Below are 22,291 nucleotides of genomic sequence, written 5' to 3'. Positions count from 1 at the left end.
CAATCAGAACATTGCGTGTGTTGAAGTTGTTTTAACGCAAACCAAAGATGCCTTTTAAAAAACAAGTTTACATCATATTCTTATGCATGCCAGTGCTGTGTGTGAGGTAATTTAAGGTGGTTCTGACAAGTGTTGTCGGCATCTTCATATCCGGTCACATGGGTGGCAAGCCAATCCCATCCAGTCACATGGGTGGCAAGCCACTCCTATAAAGGAGGCCACACCCACAGAGTAGGTTCGAACAATTTTTGAAACCCACCACTGGAATCAAAACTCTGAGGTTAGGTGCTCTTCAAAGTCCAAAATTATTAGGCATGTCATATTGGCACATCTGGTGAAAACCCGCCTCTGAAAGTCCTGCGGTTTTCCCCACCCAAATTAAAATTCAAAGTTCTTTCCCCCAGTCCATGTCTGTTACATGGTCCAATCCAGTCACCATCATCCAAACTCCAGTTGGTTTCAGTCCACGCCTCCCAAGCACCGGATGAGAACATCCTTAGTTCCCAGGAGAAAGAATTTATTTTTGCTACAATTCCCCAGTATCTCTATCTCTGTCCTCCTGTTCCCAAAGCTCTAGCTAGCCCTACTGTGGCAGCCCTGAAGATGCTCCAAAATGGCTTCAGGGTTGACACATCAGTTGATTGCAAAAGACAGCTTTACTTAGGACAGCTTACACACTGCAATCAAACAACATCATCTACCTATCCCAGGTTCTTGGGAAGGACTCAATAGCTGGATAAAAAATGCCAAGCCAAGTCGAAACAGCTGATTGTGCAACCAACCAGAATCATAATAGAGGTTTGTAGAGACCAAATGTATCAGTGAAATAGACCTGTTCTTTCCTTCACCATATATGAATGTTGGTACGGTACTTATTTGGTGATAATAAACACAAGGGGATGAAAAGATAGGATAAAAGAATATGATCCTGCTTCTTGTTCCATATCTGTACTACACTTGTGAGAATTTCATAATCCTTTAAAATATAATCTTTTCAAGCACTATAAATCTGACCGTTTTCCTTTTCCGTATCTTCTCAAATACAATGTTAAACACAACGGCTGCGATGAACACATGTATTCTGTGAACAAAGGCAGTGCATGGAGATAAGGAATTGACTATATGTGTATATATGCTTAGGAATAAATGTGCAAAAATATATTAAAGGATGCTCAGTTCTTTTGGTTACGGGCTGTTTAAGCCAAGTAAAGTATAGACTTGACAAATGCATTTTAATGCATATTTATCTGTCAGGCAATAATCAGAGATGGTGGTAAGGTGCCCAGAGGGAAATAACCTGCATCTTTCCATTTAAATTAATATCCAGGACATTGGCAGACATGATACCAAGGCCTGACAAGGGATGGAAATCTCGCTGTCAGATGCAGCCCTCTTTTCTTCAAATGAGGCTGAATTAACTTCTCAGTTCGGGACTGAAACTACTCCACCTTTCCAAATGTAATACAATTGTAAAGAAGAACAATGGGGAAAATTGAAGCTATTGGGTGTGAAGAAGCAACTGAATTTCCTCTAGAATTTAGACTCAGAAGTCCTGAGCCATGATGATAAAGATGGCAGCTGTTTCTATCCACTTGTTACTCACGTATTATTAGCAGGCATCTCTCTCTCTTTTCCCCCTAAGGAGCATGCAGAGATTAAAAGGTAAGAATATCTCTGCTCAAGGGAAAAAAGAAATGGGAATGGATTCCCCCTCCCCCTTGAATAATCATTGCATCAGTGAGGCATGATCAGAGTGAGAATATAGGCACATAGAGGTTTATCAAGTGAGTTTCTTGTAAGAGCAGGGGCCCATTCACCAAACTATCCACTCATCTGATTTAAGTCTCATTATTCATGTCAGGCAGAGGTGGGTTTCTGCCAGTTCACCCCAGATCGGGTGAACTGGTAGTGGCGGTGGCGGGAGGCTCTGCCCCCCCCCCTAGATGCTTCTGTGCATGCTCCTGTACATGCACAGAAGTGTCATGTGCACACGTGCACACAAATGAACTGGTAGTAAAATAAATTGAAACCCACCATTGATGTCAGGTAAAGCACTGACCAGCCGCTATGATGATGTAATACTGAAAATGAGTCAACAAGGTATTTGGACTGATATCACTTTAAGAGCCAGTAATAAGAAGAGGCCCTGTTGGGGCATATCTATCTCTCCATTTGTGCTTCTGTGCTGCATTGCTGATTGCTGTTTATTTGAGGTCTGACTAAAGTAGGTGTATATATTATTTGTAGATAAAACCACTATTTAAATACATACCTCATTTTACTATATTTGCTCCTGGATTGTCTCGTGTAGTCACCCTGTGTGCACGCTGACAATTCATTTAGGAGTTCAAGACACCCCTTTAAGGCTATTTTGATGGCATAGCCCATCATTCTTTCATTCATGATGCTGCTATCTCTTATTTTCCCCCACAACAATCTTAAAGGTTATGTTAAGAGTGACTGACTGGTCTAGAATCAGCCAGTAACCTTGTTTGGCAGAGGACCAAATGAGTTTCTATTTACTGAGCATTTTTTTTACAAGTCAACCTGCATTTCTTTTCCTGTCTTTAAATTTTGCTTCTTCTTTAGGATTACCTAAAAATGAGTATTGGAACAATTGTCTCTACAGTTCAGTCCTTACAAAGTGGCATCCAAGTGGCCATTTTTACTGCTGTTCACTTCAGAAACCTGAGAAGAGGTGGAAGCCATCATGAACCAATGACTGCTTTCTCCAGCCAACCATGAGGAGAATGCAAAGCTGCTGGGTTCAGGAATGGCTTCTTAAGGAAGCTGTGTGTGAAGTTAATATAGCCTGACAAGTGGCATCCTTCTGTGTTCATTTTGAGTCAGAAACCACCTGGCTCTCTTGCCTAAGAATGATGATAGGGGCATATGATTTAAAACGGTTCAGGCAAGTCGGTATACGTATGAAATTTTACTTGAGAATTTTGGGCATCTAGTTTTTTGGCATTTCTTGCCTGCTTTACTTTTGGCAGGTGTCAGAAATGAAACCTCATCTAACTCAGCTGTCAAATGGTAAAACTGTGGCATATCTTCTGTCAAACACTGACAAAATACCTAGAATATGTCAATGATAATCACTTATAAATAGCATTGTATTGTTTTTTTTAAATCCTGGCCTTCCCATAACAAGCTCAGGGTGGTTGAGATGATCCTCTCTTTTCTTTACAGGAGCACTAGCAGAAGAGCTTACAAAAATATACACATCTGGTAGGAAAAATGGGATGAAGTGCTATACATCGCACCAAGCTCCAGAAAGAAAGATGGGATATAAAACTAACTAATCAATCTGGGAGTGTGTGAAGTGAGTCCCCCCACTTCCCCTTGCTATTCTCTAGGTTGCTTGGAAAATTGGCATTAGCCCCAGATTTTAGAGCAATGATTCTCAAGCTTATAAGCTTTATGATGAGTGGACTTCAACTTTCAGAATTCCTCAGCCAACCTGGCTGGCTGGGGAATTTTGGGAGTTGACATCCATTCATCTTAAAAGTTGCTGAGGTTGAGAAACATTGTTTAAGAATCTTCTATTCAGCTGAGAACTTTGTGGGCCAAACTTGGTTTGTGACAGAGTGCTTATCCTTTTTTTAGACATAGATGTTAGCGGAGTGACTCTTGATAATTGGCTGAGAGATTCTATTGTACCAGTCCCAGCTTCCTCCTTCTATGAAGGACAGGATTTATGCCAAAAGAAATTCTCAGCATTATGGTCACAAAGACTGCTGGAGAACAAATATATTTATATGTGTAAAGCTGAAAAGATGGAATTAAGATTTCAAAAGCAACACTAAAAACTAACAAGAAAGACTTGTGAATCCAGTAGCTGTGACAATAATCCGCTGGGGAGACCATCAGAGACCATGCCACAGAGAGCTTCAATTGTTTGGAAGGTAGCTTCAAGGAGAGAAAATAAACCATGTTTATACAATCCCTTGGAGAAGTAGCCACATCTGCCCTTAGCCATGTATGCATATGCCCTCTATTCAAGATTATTTGATCCCATGCAGATATATGTATCTGCCTGTCAGATATATTTTATTCTCCCATCTCGGTGTTCCAGGCTGTTAAAAAAAATCTCTTTAGTCCCTGCAGTGCGCTAGGCTACTAATCTTATAGGTCAGCATTGTCCTAGCATCAAAACAAATATAAAATTAGCCAGCTAAAAGTTGCTCTCAGAGCTCTGAATTCCTCTGGGATTATCTTTCGTGCTCAAGTTCAGAAGTTTTTTTTTTTAAAGCTGCTTACATCAGCTACATCAGGCAACTATTTGTCCACATATACAGAGTACACCTAAAGTCAAGCCATATAGATAATTTATCATATAAATTACATCAAATGTTGAAATGGATCGCTATTTATTTTTTATATTCTGCTTTATTTTTATAAATAACTCAAGGTGGTGAACACACTGAATAGTCCTCTTCTTCCCATTTTCCCCACAACAACGTCCCTGTAAAGTGAATCTGTCTGAGAGACAGTAGCTGACCCAAAGTCACCCAGCCAGCTTTCATGCGTAAAGTGGAACTTGAACTCACAGTCTCTTCTAGTCTGGAGTCTTAACCACTTTTTCTGCTCAATAGTACCTTATTCATTTGACATATGACTTTCAAACATTTCTAAGTATAGTAACTTTTTATCAGGGGGGAAAACACTCTAATAAAACATATGATTATTGGGGCCTGATTTTTGGTCCATTCTGTATATGCTATGAACTATGAACAAGTGTCTCTTTAATTTCTCTTCAATTGTCAATAATCTCATCCATATGCTTTAAATTCTCACGATGCATGTCATTAGACTCTAATTAAAGAATGTATGCCGTTAGCATTTAATTTACCAGGTGCCAAGGTCTCTTATTTATACAGGTAGTCCTTAGGGACAAGAATTTCCATTGCTAAGATGGTTGTAAAGCACAATGTCACAAGTCCATGCCAATTTGCGAGGACAGTTCAGCCGCTTCAAGTTTCCATTGTTAAGCAAATCCTAATGAAACATCATGTGGTCACCATTTCTGACCTCCTGCTGGCTTCCCCAGTGACTTTGCTTGTAGGAAACGAGTGAGAAAATTGGAAATGGTGTTCACGTTACAGTATGATAAACTAATTAATCAATTAGAATTAATTAAGATACTATCAATATTAATTTTAATGTCAGCCCTCGGGCTGCCATTCAGGGGGGAGCCCATCCATCGCCATGCCTGCTCGGCCATGCTTACACACCACCAACGCTGCCACGTTGATGTTGACTCTCTGATGTTGGCGGAGCCTGTAGCTGCCTGTAGCTCTGTAAGGCTTCCCTCACCACTCTGCAGAGTAACTTGGGTGCAACTGCCTCCTCAGAAGTAACTCTTCTACTCGGGTGCAACTGCCTACTCTGACATAACTCTTCTGCTTGGATGCGGCTAACCAGGAAAGAGGTTATGATGACACTGAGTGGGGGTGTGGCTGAGGGTGTGGCTCATGGTGATTGGTGATGGTGGTTGGATGTCATCTGGGTGGAGTTATGGGTGGAGCTGGGTGGGGTAATGGTATATATATATTAGTGATGGTGTTAACTTGGTTAGAACTGACTTGGATTTGCTTACCTTTGTATCATTGTCATTTAGTGCTGGTTATCACGTAATATTAGATAGAGATAAAGTTTTTCACCAAACAAACTGACTCTCTGTTTGCATTCAACATGAATGCCGGAACATGACATTTAAGTATCCAAGTATTTTATGGACAGGTCATTGGCTAAAATAATGATTCTATTCTATTCCACAAAGGTTTTCACAATTCATTGTGTGGTTGTTTGGATCCCAGTCAGAATCTTTCCACTTCTAATAAGGACAATTAGTCCCATATAATAAAGTCTATAGAAATCTATGGAAATGTTTAGGGTTTATTAGGGTTGGATTTCCTTTAACTATTTCAGAATAATTACTTCAAAGGGAAACAAAATCTAAATATTGAAAATGTAAATATTACAAATTTATATTATTTCAAATTAGCGTTGATATAAACTGAGGGTTAAAAATCAGAAAGAGTTTATGGGAAAGACAATTTTTGTGAAATTGAAAAAGACTGATATATGTAATTAGATTCCTATGTTAATAGCTTTAACGTATTTTAAGGAGGTTGATAAATAATTAAGAACATTCTTATGGGATGTATAAACAAACTAAATTACAATTCACATACGATAACAGGGCTTTTAACTTTATTTTTATTACCGGTCATATATTTCAAATTCTATTTCTCAAAGGAATTCAAGTGATCAAATTGAGAAAACATTATATGCACAATTAAGTGATAATATGTTCTTTCTGATATCTTGGCAAGGGCTTGATTCCTTCTTTAGTCAGTTGCATTTCCAGTTTTAAAGACTAAAATATATTTGAATAATGTTGGGCTGCAGCTACTCTTATTATCACCATAAATTTACACTGGGAGAATAATCCCAGTTTGAAAATAGCATGTGCATTTTCTTTTTCTTTTTGGGAGTTGAGGGTCTAGCAGGGGTTATTAATGTGCACCTGCTTATTACCTGTAAATTTTAAAAACATTCATTCAAGGTATTATTAGGGGAATAAGGATTGTCCAAAACTGTGGAATCGTTAGGTGTTCAATTAAATGTCTTTTTGAGGATTCAAAATCTGTTGTATTTTTATAGTCATTAAAGAGTATTACTAAGGCAGGTTAATATCTGGCAAGACATCTCTGAAGGCCTTGGAAAAGATATTCAAATATGATGCGTCTATAGTTACAAGAATCAGAATTGCACAGTTTTATATTCCTGTGACACTGTGGAAGTGAAAGTTGGACTTCAAAGTAGCAAGATTAGGCCTTTGAACTTTGGTGTTGCAGAAGTCTCCTGATAATAATGCGGACAGACAAGACACAAGCAGATGGATCCTCAAACAAATCAACCTAGAATTCTCACTCAAGTGACTAGGTTGAAATTATCCTCCTCAGACACCTTATGCAAAAACCCAGCTTTCCGGAAATGGCTCTAATGCTGGGGAAAAGTGGAAGGAAAGAGAAGAAGACAACGACTAGCAGCAAGATGGGTAGAGTCAATTATTGTGGCGATCAGTGCACTGTTGGGACACTTGAAAGAACTGATTAGGATAGGGCCGTGATGGTGAACCTATGGCACACGTGCCAGAAGTGGCACACAGAGCCCTCTCTGTGGGTATGAGCGCCATCACCAGTTGCTCTTCTGGGTTCTGTCGAGTGCATGGACATCAGCCAGCTGCTCTCTTCTGCTCTCTTCCAGGTTCTGGTGTGCATGCATGCGCACAAGCACATGTACACTCCGGTTTGGCACTTGGCGCCGAAAAGGTTAGCCATCACTGGGATAGGGGGTCATGGAGAATATCTATATGGTCACTAGAAGTTGAAAATGACTGGATGGTACATAATCCACCCACCCATCCCTCTTTCTATCCATCAACCACTAAGCTCAGTGTTTCTCAACCTTGGCAACTTGAAGATGTCTGGACTTCAACTCCCAGAATTCCCCAGCCGGTATTCACTGGCTAGGGAATTCTGGGAGTTGAAGTCCAGACATCTTCAAGTTGCCAAGGTTGAGAAACACTGACTAAGATGGATATCAGTTATTTACATGCAAGATCAGTTATTTACATGCAAGATCAGTTATTTACATGAAACAGTGCACTGATTATTGCCACAATAATTGACTCTACCTACCGTACTGCTAGTTGTTGTCTTCTTCTTATTAATAAATCAATGGTTAAGAGTCTTAAAGAATTTGTCTTCAGCTTCATTCTGAATGTATAATATGACACGTATAAACTATAGGCTTGCCCCATAATTGTTCAGTTTGGTTTAATATCCATATGCTTGTTCATATAACTTTGGGAAGATGGATTAAAATATATTAGGGTGGATTATGATTTTGAATTATTTGGTGAATGTGGAATTTGTCAGTATATGACAATATACTCTGGATTTAATGAGAATGGAGTATAGCAGATAGAATGGTTACGATATGAAGAAAAGGCAGTGTCATATTGGGCTTACAACCTTGGATTTTTTTTATATATGTCTTTGCGCTCTGCTTATGAATTTGTTTTCTACTGATCTAATGAAATATTACTGTGTGCCAAGATTTAATGCTGTAAAAATACTTTTTTCTCATTGTCTGATAATATTTTTGGTTTTATGTTTTCTCTTTTTATTATTTTTCCTTATATCTCTTTCTGTATATTAAAGCAAATAAAAATCTTAGGAGAAAAAGGGACAACATTATCAACTTTAATATTGGTTGTCTGGACTGCCACTTATGCTACTTCTGCTGAGATGGGAATACTGAGCTCTCCAATTATTCTAGAAGCTATTCACAAGTCTGTGTACCTGTTTTTACCACTGTTGGAGTTTACTTATAGTTTGTGTGTGGTGGAACTAGTCCATTCTAAGCCATGGTTTATATAAGGATGTCCAAATACTGTCTCATGTTCATGCGGCAATGCAGAAATGCAAGTTGTAAGAAGAGTTCTGTTGACTTAAAGCTGACAACTAAATGCCCCAAATGGAAGCTAAGCCAGCTACAACCATGTTTAGAGAATTACTTATTGTCTTGAGTTGTGAGTACTTAAATGTAAAACCAATATGCTCAAGTGGAGGTTCTTATCAGATGACAACATGCTGTGTGAATGTGGAGAGACACAGAGTCTGACCCATCTGCTGATATGTCAGCTACTACCAGAAACATGCACTGATGGTGATTTATTTTGGGCCAACGGCACAGCCATAAAGGTGGCTTCATTCTGGCACTTTAAAGTTTGATCTAGACATGAAAGAAGACGTTTTGATGAACCCTTTTATCTTCTATTGAAGGGCTAGTTTGTTATCATCTTTTGTGGTCTGGAATACTGCATATTCCAGATATATCCCAACCTATTCCATGCATATTTTCCTGAGAGTGGGTGGGGCTGTACTCTAAACAGTACAATTATTTTATTCCATGTAACCAAATTTATTTCTGCCAATATAGCAAAGAGTGCATAGTCTGAAGTTGTTTGTTGCCATTTTTTTTTAACGGTCATGCTGCGTTTATTGACTCAGGCACAAGCATCTCTTGCTATCACCCATCCAAGATCAAACCTTTGAGCTGTAGATGAAGTTTTCATTATTAATGGACTTTGTGCTTCTTTTATTTCCTGTGAAATAGAAAGGCTTCAAGATATAGACATCATAATCCAAAGGTAACTAACTGTGGACTTCACTTTCATTATTTAGTGACGAATCTCACCCAAACTAGTTGCAATCTTATGCATTCTATGAGAGTAGATACTTTCAACTACTACTGTCTCTTATTGTTGTTTCTGTCGCTTCCACAGAGGTGTTCAATGTGTTTAGAACATCCTACTCATGCAGTGGTGGGATTCAAAAATTTTGGCGTGGCTTGGTGGGCATGGCAGGGGAAGGATACTGTAAAATCTCCTTTCCCACCCCACTCCAGGGGAAGGATACTGTAAATTCTCCTTTCCCACCCCACTCCAGGGGAAGGATACTGAAAAATGGCCATTCCCTCCCGATCAGCTGGGACTCAGGAGGCAGAGAATAGATGGGCGTGGGGCCAGTCAGAGGTGGTATTTACCGCTTCTCCAAACTACTCAAAATTTCCACTACCGGTTCTCCAAAACTGGTCAGAACCTGCTGAATACCACCTCTGCGCTCATGGATATCAAATAAGACAAAGAATTATATTCTTCTGGTTTCATCCTAATGTAGTGCATGCAAGAGTTCTGACCAGTTCATTTCTGTGTCTCTTCTTTATGCAGGCCATTCATTGGAGCAAGTGTGGTTTAGTGATGTAGAAGACTGGCAAGGACAGTCATTTTTCCTCTGTATGTAGCTGTCTTTATTGTTTTGTGTGCTGGTTTCATCCTAATGCAGTGCATGCAATTGAACAGTTCATTTCTGTGTCTCTTCTTTGTGCAGGCCATTCATTGGAATCAGTGATACTGAAGACTGGCAAGGACAGTCATTTTCCTTCTGTAAGTAACTCTTTTATTGTTTTGTGTACTTATTTTAATCTTATTTAAGTAGTAAGTGCACAAAATAATAAATTTCCTTTTATATATCTTCTTTTGTAGATCATCCATTGGGGCAAAGAATTCAGTGACATTATCTTGGCCAATCCCACCTGGTAACATGACTGCCAAGCCACTCCCACCCAGTCACAAGGCTGGCAAGCCACTCCTACTTGGTCACATGGCTGGCAAGCCACTCCCACCTGGTCACATGGCCAGCAAGCCACTCCCACAAAGCAGGCCACACATACAGAGGAGATTCCAAAAAAATTTGAAATCCACCACTGGGTGCAGAAGTGTAGAGACAAAGGATGACCTTGGATTCTAGAAAGGAATTTTATTTTGGCAACATCACATTCTATTCCTTACTATTCCCCCTCCCAAAAGGAACCGGTTGCAGGCCTGACAGCTCTACTTCCTCAACATATCAGACTACTTCTTGTATTATATTCTTACTAGTAGATTTTTAAACCAGAACTCCTATTTCGGCTTTCACCATAATTTGTTGTAAGATGCAGAAGAATCTGGATTTGATTTCTTACTGCCACAATTACCATATTTGATAATTGTTTTGTAATCATTAAAGAGATCTATAAGGATGGAAGGAAAACGAAGCATTTTCTTATGTCACTATCTGCATTCTTCTGCAGGTTTTCCTCTGTCCCCCCCCCCAGTACTTCCTTAGAAAATAGGGTTGATTATCAAAGAATCTTATCTGTCCATAATGCTTATCTTTCTGTTCGATTTAGGGTTGACAAAATATATAGATATAGTTAATAAAATAATAAATTGAATTATAATAAAACTATAAAGATACAGATAACGTCATGCAGAAATTTGTGAGCATTTATATTATCATACCCTTTGTAGTTATCATCACAAATATAAAACTTCGATCTTTTCTTGTCTTGACTAGGTCATGGATAAACTTTAAAAGGAATCAGTAGAGACAACATATTCTTTGTTTTTGTATTTTGAACCTTGTGTAACCTTTTTTCATGAAGTCCATGAAATGGTTTAAAAAAAAAATTACAGAGTTTACTCCAAAAACTGTTTCCAGGTAACAGAGATATGAAAACATAGGTCAATCTTGTACATCATCAAGTTTTCTTACTTCATAATAGGAATAGAACTTAGACTTACAGTATTATACCACTTCACAGTGCTTTACAGCCCTCTCTAAGCGATTTTACAGAGTCTGCATATTTGCCCCAAACAATCTGGATCCTCATTTTACTGACTTCAGAAGGATGGAAGGCTGAGTCAACCTTGAGCCGGTCAGGATAATATCTTTCTTAAAGTTCTTAGAAAAACTATTTTCTATGTATGTTCTATATTTTCTGGGCTGCTATTAACATTTCCTCAATTTTTTTCAAGCTATTTTTATTTATTGTTTAGGGTGATTTATAGTCAGTGATCTAATCACTGAATATAATGCTAAAAAGGCACATTCCCCACCTTTTTGGTGAACTAGTCCAATTCCTCATTTGCACTAGTATTTAAGTGCTTGACTACATTTTTAAATGTGAACCTCCAGGCTCTATTGTTCTTGGGATGGTCATTAAATTCAGTGAGGCATGTGCCAACAAGCTCATGGCTAATTAGATATTTTGCTAGATGTGATGTAACTGAAGCCGGGGTATCCTAGAAGGCTTGTAAAATGCTTAGGAAGTGTTGAGTTTTACAACAGAGAGCCATCTTTGCAGTTTTGGATAACATAAAAGATTGAAACCAGTCTTTGGGTTTCAAATGTGCATGTGCTGAAGGCACCCTTAAAATCACATTTCACTCTGGATTTAGACGCACTAGGAATGGTGAATTGTCTGAATATGAATCCTGTAGTAGGCTGTGGTGACAGCTCCTGCAGAAAATCATGAGTCATTTTGTTTTTCATCAGGCTTGATGGATTCTTGGTGAAGAGATCACATTTGTTTAGTACACAATCCATCTTCACTTCACAATAAAGAAACTGGATTGTGGGGCAGTATATTCTAGGTGCACTGAAGAGCATTCTGGATAACTACTAATGTCACACTCCATGCTCTCTCGCACTACAGTTGCTTCCAAGATGTTGGTACAAGCTAACTTCTTTATGTCCTATAGCATATTGAGAAAGCCAGTCTGGGCTAGTGATTAAAGACACTTGATTATACATCGGGAGAATATGAGTTCTTGTTCTGCCTTCAGCATGGAGGCCAATTGGGTGGCTTTGAGAAAGTCACTCTCACTCAGTCTAGGGAAGAAGGCAATGGTAATTTACTTCCCAAAAAATTATCAAGAAAGCGGCATGGAATATCTGCTGTAGGAATCATGGGAAGCAAGATCATGTTAAAGCAGAACTACCGTGGACTAGGAGAGAAATTCCAAGAGTGCATGAATCAAAATGGATAAGCATGTGGCATTTTCAATCAGACAAATTCATAATTTTCTACCCTAGAAATGAAACTCAAAGGAAAAACAGTGTAACAATTATCTTTCCAAAACAAATCACTGCATCTGTAATGAGATACAACTCCATCAGCGACAGAATAATTTTCATCAAGATTCAGGGCAACTGCCTACCAACAATGGATGCTGAAGAAGTAGTTGATGAATTCTATGGAAATTACAAGTAATAGATCCAACACCAAGGAAGTATGTGCTAATAATTATTGGCAACTTTAATGCAAACTTTGGAGAAGAACCTTCATTAAAAACAGTTGAAATATTTCAACTAGGAACCAAATATAGTGATGTAAGAGGCTGATAAGCTTCTGCATAATAAATGGTGTTTGTCTCACCAGTTATTTTTTCATCAGTTTCCACATCCTGATGTCTCCAGGAAGATGGTTCTACTCCCTGGTTTCTCCAAACACGCAACACTATAGTTAAATAGATTGCATCTTATGTAACAATGGATGGAAAAGCTCTATGCTGAATTTCAAAATGCTGTTGGTACTGTCTGTGGCTACTGATTAATCAACTACTTGTTAGAGAAATACACATCAGACTCACAAAGATCAGAAAAGATCCTATCCCTACGAGATACAACCTAGAATCCATTGTAGAAGAGCATAAGGTTACAAATAAGTTTAAGAAATCCAGAGAAACCACAGCAACATCCAACCTTGTATCAATGTCATAAGATAGTATTTCTCGACCTTGGCAGCTTTCAAGATATGTGGACTTTGACTCCCAGCTGGTTGGGTGTCTGGTGACGGGGGAGGGGAAGAGGTGTTGGAGCTCACATATCTTAAAGTTGCTAACGTTTGAGAAACATTGCCATAAGGATCAAACATGAAAGGAGTTAATGATGGAGCATAACATGAAAAAAAGAGGAAGGAATACATGGAAAAACTATTCAAGAAGATCAATTCAGATGAAATCATATTCAAGAGAGAAAAGTATGAGAAGGAACCTGTGATGCTCTCAGGCTGGAAGCCATCTTTTGCATTGGGCCTTCAGGCCTGCCACATTTAATGCTGTGGGAAATTGGGAGGGGGATTGTATAGAGTGTGAGAGATCTTGTCAAAATAACATCCCTTTCTCAGAGAGTCAAGGACGTCTTGCCCTGCACCTGCAGTGGTGTGACTAGGAGGCATCTACAGTTGTGATGGTGCCTGATTGGACCATGTGACAGACATGTGGGTACTGGGCAGGGATTTGGCCTTTCGTTTGGGTGGGGAAAACCTGGAAGCTTTCAGATTTGGGTTTCCCCAGATGTGCCAATATGACATTTCTAATAAAATGGAACTTTGAGGAAGCTCATACCTCAGAATCTTCTTTTGTTAGGGGCGTTACTTGGAAGCTTGACAGATGCTCGAGGGGAGAGTCAGATAGGCTTAGCAATTGGAAAAAGGGAAAACCCAGGGTGGAGGAATAAAATCCCTGTGGAGCTTTTAAAAGAGGCTGATATGGAAAGAAAAAAGGTCATGGTAGTCCTCTCTCAACAAATGTAGAAAAAAATACGGCTAGCAAAATTAAATCCCCAAATCCTTCAAAAGAAAGATTTAAAATGTTCTAATTGCAGGCCACTAGCCCCCAATATCATATGCCATCAAGATACTGTTCAAAATTCTGCAGAAGTGGTCCGAGTTCTACATACAGATAAAAGTAGCAATTGAAACAAGAAGGCTTTGGAAAGAACAGAGGAACGTGAGACCAAACAGCTAATATTAAGTAGATGAAGGAAACAACAAGAGAATATTTTTTTTAAAAAGAGCTCTACATCTGCTTTATAGCTACTCCAAAGCTTTTGAGAGCACTGATCATTCGAGACTGGAATGCAAAAGGCAGGGGTGAAATGCTATTGGTTTGGGTGGGGTCACTTGAACTGGTAGTAAAAAATGCTACTGGTTTGCCTGAACCGGTAGGAAAAAAAATGCTTTAAAAACTTCAACAATCGCAAAGCATAGCTGATTGTCGCACAGCTGATCCCCTTTTTTACTTTTTTAAAGCAATTTTTTAACTAGGTAGTAAAAAATGCTTTAAAAAGTAAAAAAAAAGGTTCCAACATCAGCTGTGACAATCAGCTATGCTGCGCAATTATAGGAACCTTTTCTTCGCATGAAGTCCAGCTGCTTTTATATTGTGTGTGAGTCAGTTGTGTAGTTTTTGTGTTATCTTTGTGTAAAGTGTGATAGTTTGTTTTTGAGCTCTCTGTGACTGTGAGGTTCTTGCTTGTTGCAGGGGCCATTTTGTGTGAAGACCAGCTGTTTTTGCACTGTGTGTGAATCAGTTGTGTTGCTTTTGTGTTATTTTTGTGTAAAGTGTGATAGTTTGTTTTTTTAGCTCTCTGTGACTCTATGAAGTTCCTGCTTGTTGCCCACCACATGACCACCAAGCCATGCCCACAAAACTGTTAGGGAACATTTTTGAATTTCACCACTGGCAATAGGTATAGCCTGGCATCTAATTCAGATGGTAAGAAATATCTGCAACAGCCAAAAAGTCACAATCAGAACTCTGAATGGTTTACCATGGAAAAGGAGATAAAAAGGGCTGTACTCTGTCTTCATACCTGTTCAAGCTATACTAATGAATACATCATATGGACTGCAGATTTCTCAAGGTTGGAGTCAAACTAGGAATAAGGAATTTCAGCATGCTGAAGTATGGAGACCACACATTTGCAAGTACTGCATAATGTGGTGAGAGATAGGACAGCTTGAAGAGCTTTTATCCACAGAGTGGCCAGGAATCAGCTGTGACTGGTCTTTATTAGGGGACCACATAACAGCAGTTTTCTGCAGGTTTCAGTACTGGGAGATGACAGTATCAGTTATCTTAGAACTGCAAATCACATTTGGAAATTGCCTATTAACCATCTTAAAGCTATTAGAGATCTTTGCAACAACAAGCTTGAAAGATAAGTTTAGCCTCAACTCTGAACAAATGAAAAATTGTGTACAAACTTAAGAAACGAACATCATAAAAAGCTAAATGAGATTTTTTTAATCTAATAAAGTTACAAATAGATTAAGGGTCAAGTTAAATTAGAATGTTGGTTTTTACTATAAGGTTTTAAAATTAAGTATAAAAAATAAATAGCTTCTCATGGGAACCAGAATTATTTTGGCTATCTATTACAAAAACAAGTCACTATGACATTAGAAACAGACACTAAAGGGGACTAATGACTGTAAATGGGAAAAAAGACAAGTCTGGCTTTTGTGTTTATTAACTGAGATGTACAAAATATTACAGAAGGTCATAACACTGGAGATAGAAAAAGAGAACTTTAAAGAATGGAGTCATAAATTTCTAGTTACAATATCAGTATATGATGCTAATTCTATATATAATCTCAAAAAGATGTTCATCAAGGAATGACTAATGTAGAGCAAATTTTGTCTGACAAGACAGAGAAAGTAGTGAAAGTGGAACTATAAATGAACACCCAAGAGAATGATTTGGAAAAGGGCACTTCATTGATTATACAAAAGAAATTGGGTGAAGTTTTAAAAATTAAAGGGGAAATATACCTGATGAACCAAAAGAATGACCTGGAAAATATTTTCTCATTGGATCTACCTAAGAGGTTTGCTGAAACCTTGAAGAAATCTGTGTGAGGGGATAAAGAGGAATTGAAGAAAAATCAAATGCTACTACAATTTTTAAATGAATTAAATATTAAGACTGTTAGAAGGGAGGAATATTAAGTTGGTTTATTTGATCAAGGTGAAAATAATACTTTTTCTGTTTTGCAAAATTCTGACAATCCTTTTTGCTGACATGAAAATTTGAAAAGTTGATATTTCATAAATTTATTATAAATTAGGGATGATATATTAAACTCTTCAACATCTTTATAAATGATTTAGATGAGGGGATAGAAGAGGAAATTTGCAGACAAAACCAAGCTGGGGGAAATAGCCAACTTTTTAGAAGATAGGCTCAAGATAGAGAAGGATCTTGACAGACTTCAACACTGAACCCTATCCAATAAAACATAATTCAATTGTAGAAAAGTAAGGTTTTACACTTAGGCAAGAAAAACCAAATGTACCAGTATACATTAGGTGGCACCTGGCTTGACAGCAGTAACTATGAGAGGGATATAGGAGTCCTTGTGGACAACCACTTAAGCATGTGTAAGTAGTGTGCTATAGATACTAAAAAAGCAATCCTATGCTATATCAACAGAGGTATAGTATCAAGGTCACATGAAGTCTGGAAAGACTACATTTGGAATCCTGCATCCAGTTTTGGTCACCATGATACAAAAAAGACGTTGAAAGTCTAGAGAGAGTACAGAGAAGAGCAACAAAAATGATTAGGGCTTGGAAGATAAAACATACAACAAACCGTTGCAAAAATTGGGTATGTCTAGGCTTATGAAGAGAAGGACTAAGGGTAACTTGATAGTAATCTTCCAATATTTGAAGGGTTTCCACAGAGAGGAGGTCTACTTATTCTCCAAAGTACCTGAGAGCAGGACAATTTCCTGTTACTGAGAACAATTAACCAGTGGAACAACTTCCCTCCAGAAGTTGTGGGTGCTCCAACACTGGAGGTTTTTAAGAAGAAATTGACAGCAATTTGTCTGGGATCTTATAGGGTCTCCTAGTTGAGTAGTGGGTTGGAGTAGAAGACTTTTAATGTACCTTCCAACTTTGTTATTCTGACATTCTGTTATTATTCTGTTAAATATTTTCTGAAAGAGTTTGGATTTTTTCCCCCCACACTCACATGCTAGGTCACATGATGATAATGAATACAGCGCTATTATATCTGCTGGGTTTATAAGGTGATCAAGTGTCATTGCACCCACAAAAATCATTGTAATTGCAAGGGGAAATAGTTTTGAAAAGACTTGTGTAGTTTTGTGCTTATAGCAAGCCTGCATGACACAAGTGTGTGGCTGCACCTGTAAAGGAAGGGGAAGGTCATCAGCCAGTTCAGATTCTCTCTAAATAAAACAAATAAAAAGTCAGGGTGTTTAGCACAACTTTAAAATGTTCTGGTTAATCTTAGGTGTGCAGTTGTATTAGTGTTGAAAATCAGCTCCCTCCGTGTTTATTTATTTGGCAGCCTGTGGCAAATACTTCTTCTTTGATTCCATCCTTTAGTAAAACCAGTGGGGAGTGGAATTAAGTCCACAAGCTCTATAGGGGGAAGCAATTCTAGTTGGTGTCATCCTGATGTAAAGCTATAATAAAATTGTATTTTATTATGGCATTAGTTAGTATTTTATTAGTATTGGTAATAAAATATCGTAACACTGTATTTTAGGTATGTTAATGGGAAAGAAAGCCATGGAGGTGCAGATTGAAATTCAGAAGGCAATTGGACTGTAATGGGAAGGGTTTGGTAGCCAACACCTGGGGTTTTCTCATTTTGAAGCTGAGTTTTCCAGGAGCAGGATGGCTGGAGAAAATATCTACCAAATCTCTTGCTTTTGCTGTTGGAACATCAAGTATTTCTAAACTCTTGCTCTCTGTTTGGTTTTGTTTTCTTTAATCCTTTTCTTCCCCTTCGAGGTGTCTGTGGGGAAACAATCTGGGATCGGGCAAGGAGCAGGAGAGGGCGAAGTTGAGCCAGAAAAACAATCCTGGAGTCAAAGCGGGGAAAGTTCCCACGAGAAACTCCTTCTCACACACACATGCACTCTTTCCTGCTCCTCTAACACTTTGGCCCCGGACAGGAAGCAAACTTTCCATTTGGGAATCAGATCCTGATAAAAGAAGAGATTGGTTGTTGCCTAGGCAGAAAAAGAGATTTGGAATGTCCTTATTCCACTCTAGCTCCGGATTTTACTCCACTACTCTGACTAGCAGTAACTGTTGCCAAATCGTGAATTTTCTGAGACTCCTAGATGGATCTCATCTGAGAGCTGTGTGTCCCCTGAGTTTGCTAGTACTGCTGGGCTTAGTTGGTCCCTTTGAAACAGATTTCAAAAACAGGCACATAGTCTGCAGTCCAAGACCACATCTGGCCCATTAGGAAGTCACGTTCCCCACTCTGTTGCTCTCCACATCATCGCTCTGCTTCCCCTTGTCCCATCACTTTTTTTTTTGTAGATGAGATTTGTGTCTGTTTGTGTGTATGGGAAACAAAGAGAAGAATAAGAGTTTGTTTGTTTGGGAAGTGGTGTTTTTGGTCTCACACTTTATCAAGTTCAGACGTGGAATTCAACAGATGCATGTCCTAACTTTGTGCATGTCCTAAAACTGGGTGGTTTTATAATTAATTTTAAACAATAGCAGCAATATTTAATTCATTTAATTTGTAGTGCTGTGCCTGTTCAAATGCTTTCATGACCAAAGAAAAGTTATGCACCCCCAATCTAGGAGACGGAAGTAACAGACTCAGGGGGAATAACCTTTCCCCTTAATTTCTGATGTTCTCTGACTGTGAATACTCCAGGGAGAAGAGAAAGAACTTGGATGGAAGAGTTCTAGGAGATCAGCCTCTTCCCCCAAAGCCTGGAGCTAATTGTGCCTGTATCTCTTGAGAGGCTGATGATGATCTGTCTATTCCACTTTTATCTGCAATTCAATCAAAGACAAAGGAAATCTACAACTGATAATTTTTGTGCTAAGAGCCTTGGGCAGCTGGTGCCAAATTGAATCAGTGATCACTTTAGCAAGTAAACAGATATTATTATAAAAGCATTAGACATCTTCAAAGGGTGACTCACAGTACACTTGCCAGAGGCCCAAAGCATGATGCTTATCAGGCAGGTATCACTGATCAAGAGTTCAATAGTTATCCATCTTTTTTCCTTTTCTTACTTCTTCCATGTTTTTATGGAACTTCTACATTTTGGAGGAGGTATTGACATACCTGAGTTTGTAGATGTCACTAAAGGTTTTTCCCCCTTCCTGGAAAAATATTGCTCAGACATTCTAAAAGGTAAAGGTAAAGGTTCCCCTCGCACATATGTGCTTATTGTTCCTGACTCTAGGGGGCAGTGCTCACCTCTGTTTCAAAGCCAAAAAGCCAGCGCTGTCCGAAGACATCTCGGTGGTCATGTGGCCTGTATGACTAAATGCCAAAGGTGTACTGAACACTGTTACCTTCCCACCAAAGGTGTTCCTATTTTTCTACTTGCATTTTTACATGCTTTCGAACTGCTAGTTTGGCAGAAACTGGAATAAGTAATGGGAGCTCACTCCGTTAAGCAGCACTAGGGATTCAAACCGCTGAACTGCCAACCTATCTGATTATCAAGCTCATCGCATCCCTCTCAAGACATTCTACACATCTCTTATGGGAACAGATAGCCAAGAATGAAAACATCATTATTTTGGCATCATCTCCACTAGGCTAAGATTGGTCATAGTGAAAATGTAAGAAACATTGAGATTTTATTCCAATTAAAAATGAGGCAAAAATACGCTTGAGCATGTATGGAGTGACTTTTAAAATTAAAGAGCAAATCTTTTGCCAAGGAGGCTGTATGAAGAAATGTATATATCAAAGTAATCCTGGCAGAGTTTATGGACTGTTAAAACCTTCCTTGACAAAGCCATTGAATTAATTGTAAACTTTAGAACTTACAGATTTATTCCAATACCGTTATTATATTTTATGTTTAATGCTTCCACCTCTGCAATAGATATCATCAACAATTTTTATGTTGTACTTTTAGAGTTCTTCCCTGATTCAGCAGCAATTTTTAAAACAATTATTGGCTTCCAATATTTGAAAGTACCAATCATCTTATGATTACCAGGAATGACAGTAAGATATTTCATCAAAATTTGTATTTCCCCCCCTAAAAAATGTTAGCTGTTTTCTTCATTAATCTTAGAGTTTAACCATTTTAGAATTATTGGGTGAACAACTGTGGCACATGAGTACTATCGTCGGGAAGGGAAATATCACCATGAATAGTTTTAACTTTAACTGGCAGTTCTCAATTGATATTGTAAATAATTACATACTGCATGGGGTTTTTTGTTGTTGTTGTTCATATGGACACTGAATGTGTGGGGATTGGGGCCAGTGTCATCTTAAATTCAGATTTCCTTCTTTGGGTAATACAAATACAGTGCCACAAAGAATGAAATTCAAATCTCAAAAGCATGTTCTATCAGTGCTGAAATTCAAATTTTTTACTACCGTTCCTGTGGATGTGGCTTGGTGGGCAGGGTGTGGCTTGGTGGGCGTGGCTTGGTGGGCGTGGCAGGGGAAGGATACTGCAAAATCTCCATTCCCACCCCACTCTGGGCCCAGCCAGAGGTGGTATTTGCTGGTTTTGCAAACTAATCAAAATTTCTGCTACCGGTTCTCCAGAACCTGCTGGATTTCACCCCTGTGTTCTATTCAAAACTGTACTAAACCTATGACTTTGTCAGACAAGGAGTTTATGATCCATTCACTAGTATGAGCAGAAGAGTTGTCATTAACATCTTGAAGTAAGATGTTCTAAGCCTACATCTGAAAATACCCACATGCACTAAGGTTTTACATTGATCTCTGATTCTTAGAAACAAGAGCAAGGATAAGTCACTTTGTGAGTGAGATGGGTGGTCTCTAAATTTGAAAAATAGGTAGGTGTTCAAGTTCTATCCCTATAAAGAGCAGCAATCAGTTTTTCATTCTTCACTTTTCTTTCTCCTCTCCAGGCTAACATAAATCCTAGGATAATCTGGGCCAGGGAGCATTTTTCTCCAATAACATTGTACTGCAAACTAGGGCATGCAAAACTTTTGTGAGACCAATTCTTGAACACAGCTCGTCTGCCTGGAATCCACACTGTATATCGGACCTTAATACAATTGAGGGAGTCCAGAGGAATTTCATGAGAAGAGTACTCCACTCTTCTACTCACAATAAAAACCCTACGCCACCAGGCTCGAAATTTAGGGCTTGGACAACCTGGAACTACGCCACCTATGGTCTGACCTAAGCATAATACACAAAATTGTCTGCTACAATGTCCTACCTGTCAACGACTACTTCAGCTCCAACGTCAATAATACACAGGAAAACAATAAATACAAACTCAAGGTGAACCACTCCAAACTTGATTGCAGAAAATACGACTTCAGCAACAGAATGGTCAATACCTGGAATGCTCTACCTGACTCCATTGTTACATCCTCAAACCCCCACAGCTTCAACCTTAAACTGTCTGCCGTGAACTTCACCCCATTCCTAAGAGGACCATAAAGGGGGACATGCATAAATGTACCAGCGTGCCTACCATCCCTGTCCTAAAGTCCCATTTATTTTTACTCCTTTCCTTTGTTTATATCTATGTTTATACTTATACCTGTTATCTTGTTCAAGTTTGACAAACTAAATCAATCAGTCAGTCAAATCTGACCTGACAGGTTGGCCTGACAACTAGTTTATTGCTCTTAAGCAATATTGCTCTTCCCAGGTCATTTAATAGATTTAATAACTTAACAGAGTTGGAAAGGACCTTGTAGGTCATCTAATCCAACCCACACTCGCCCAAGCATTTACATCAATGATTCTCAACCTTGGCGACTTTAAGTCTTGTGGACTTCAACTCCCAGAATTCCCCAGCCAGCTGTGCTGGCTGGGGGATTCTGGAAGTTGAAGTCCACAGGACTTAAAGTTGCCAAGGTTGAGAAACACTGATTTACATGGTCCTTAACATTCAACTTGACCGCCTTTGCCAATCCTGCTGATACTCTTGTACTAATGCTGGCAGGATTCGGTTTGCTTCAACTGTGTGAAGAAGAATGGCAAACCAGATCACGAGGATTCTACAATGCTAGCTTAGATCAAATAATGGATCCCTTATAAATATTGCAGAGACTCTTGGCCCAA

General features: G+C 38.8%; 1 protein-coding gene across 1 annotated transcript in view; it reads right to left on the bottom strand.

The window, feature by feature from the left end:
• Window positions 1–22,291, bottom strand: part of COXFA4L2 (cytochrome c oxidase hypoxia associated subunit FA4L2) — a 57,282-nt gene that overhangs the window by 15,524 nt on the left and 19,467 nt on the right. The window lies entirely within an intron of this gene.

The sequence above is a fragment of the Thamnophis sirtalis genome, unplaced genomic scaffold (assembly GCF_051295495.1).
Source record: "Thamnophis sirtalis isolate CommonGarterSnake01/CBP01778 unplaced genomic scaffold, rThaSir2_p1.2 scaffold_3, whole genome shotgun sequence".
NCBI classification, from domain to species: domain Eukaryota; kingdom Metazoa; phylum Chordata; class Lepidosauria; order Squamata; family Natricidae; genus Thamnophis; species Thamnophis sirtalis.
Note: the sequence above shows the minus strand (reverse complement) of the source record. Positions and strands in the feature narration are given on the sequence as shown.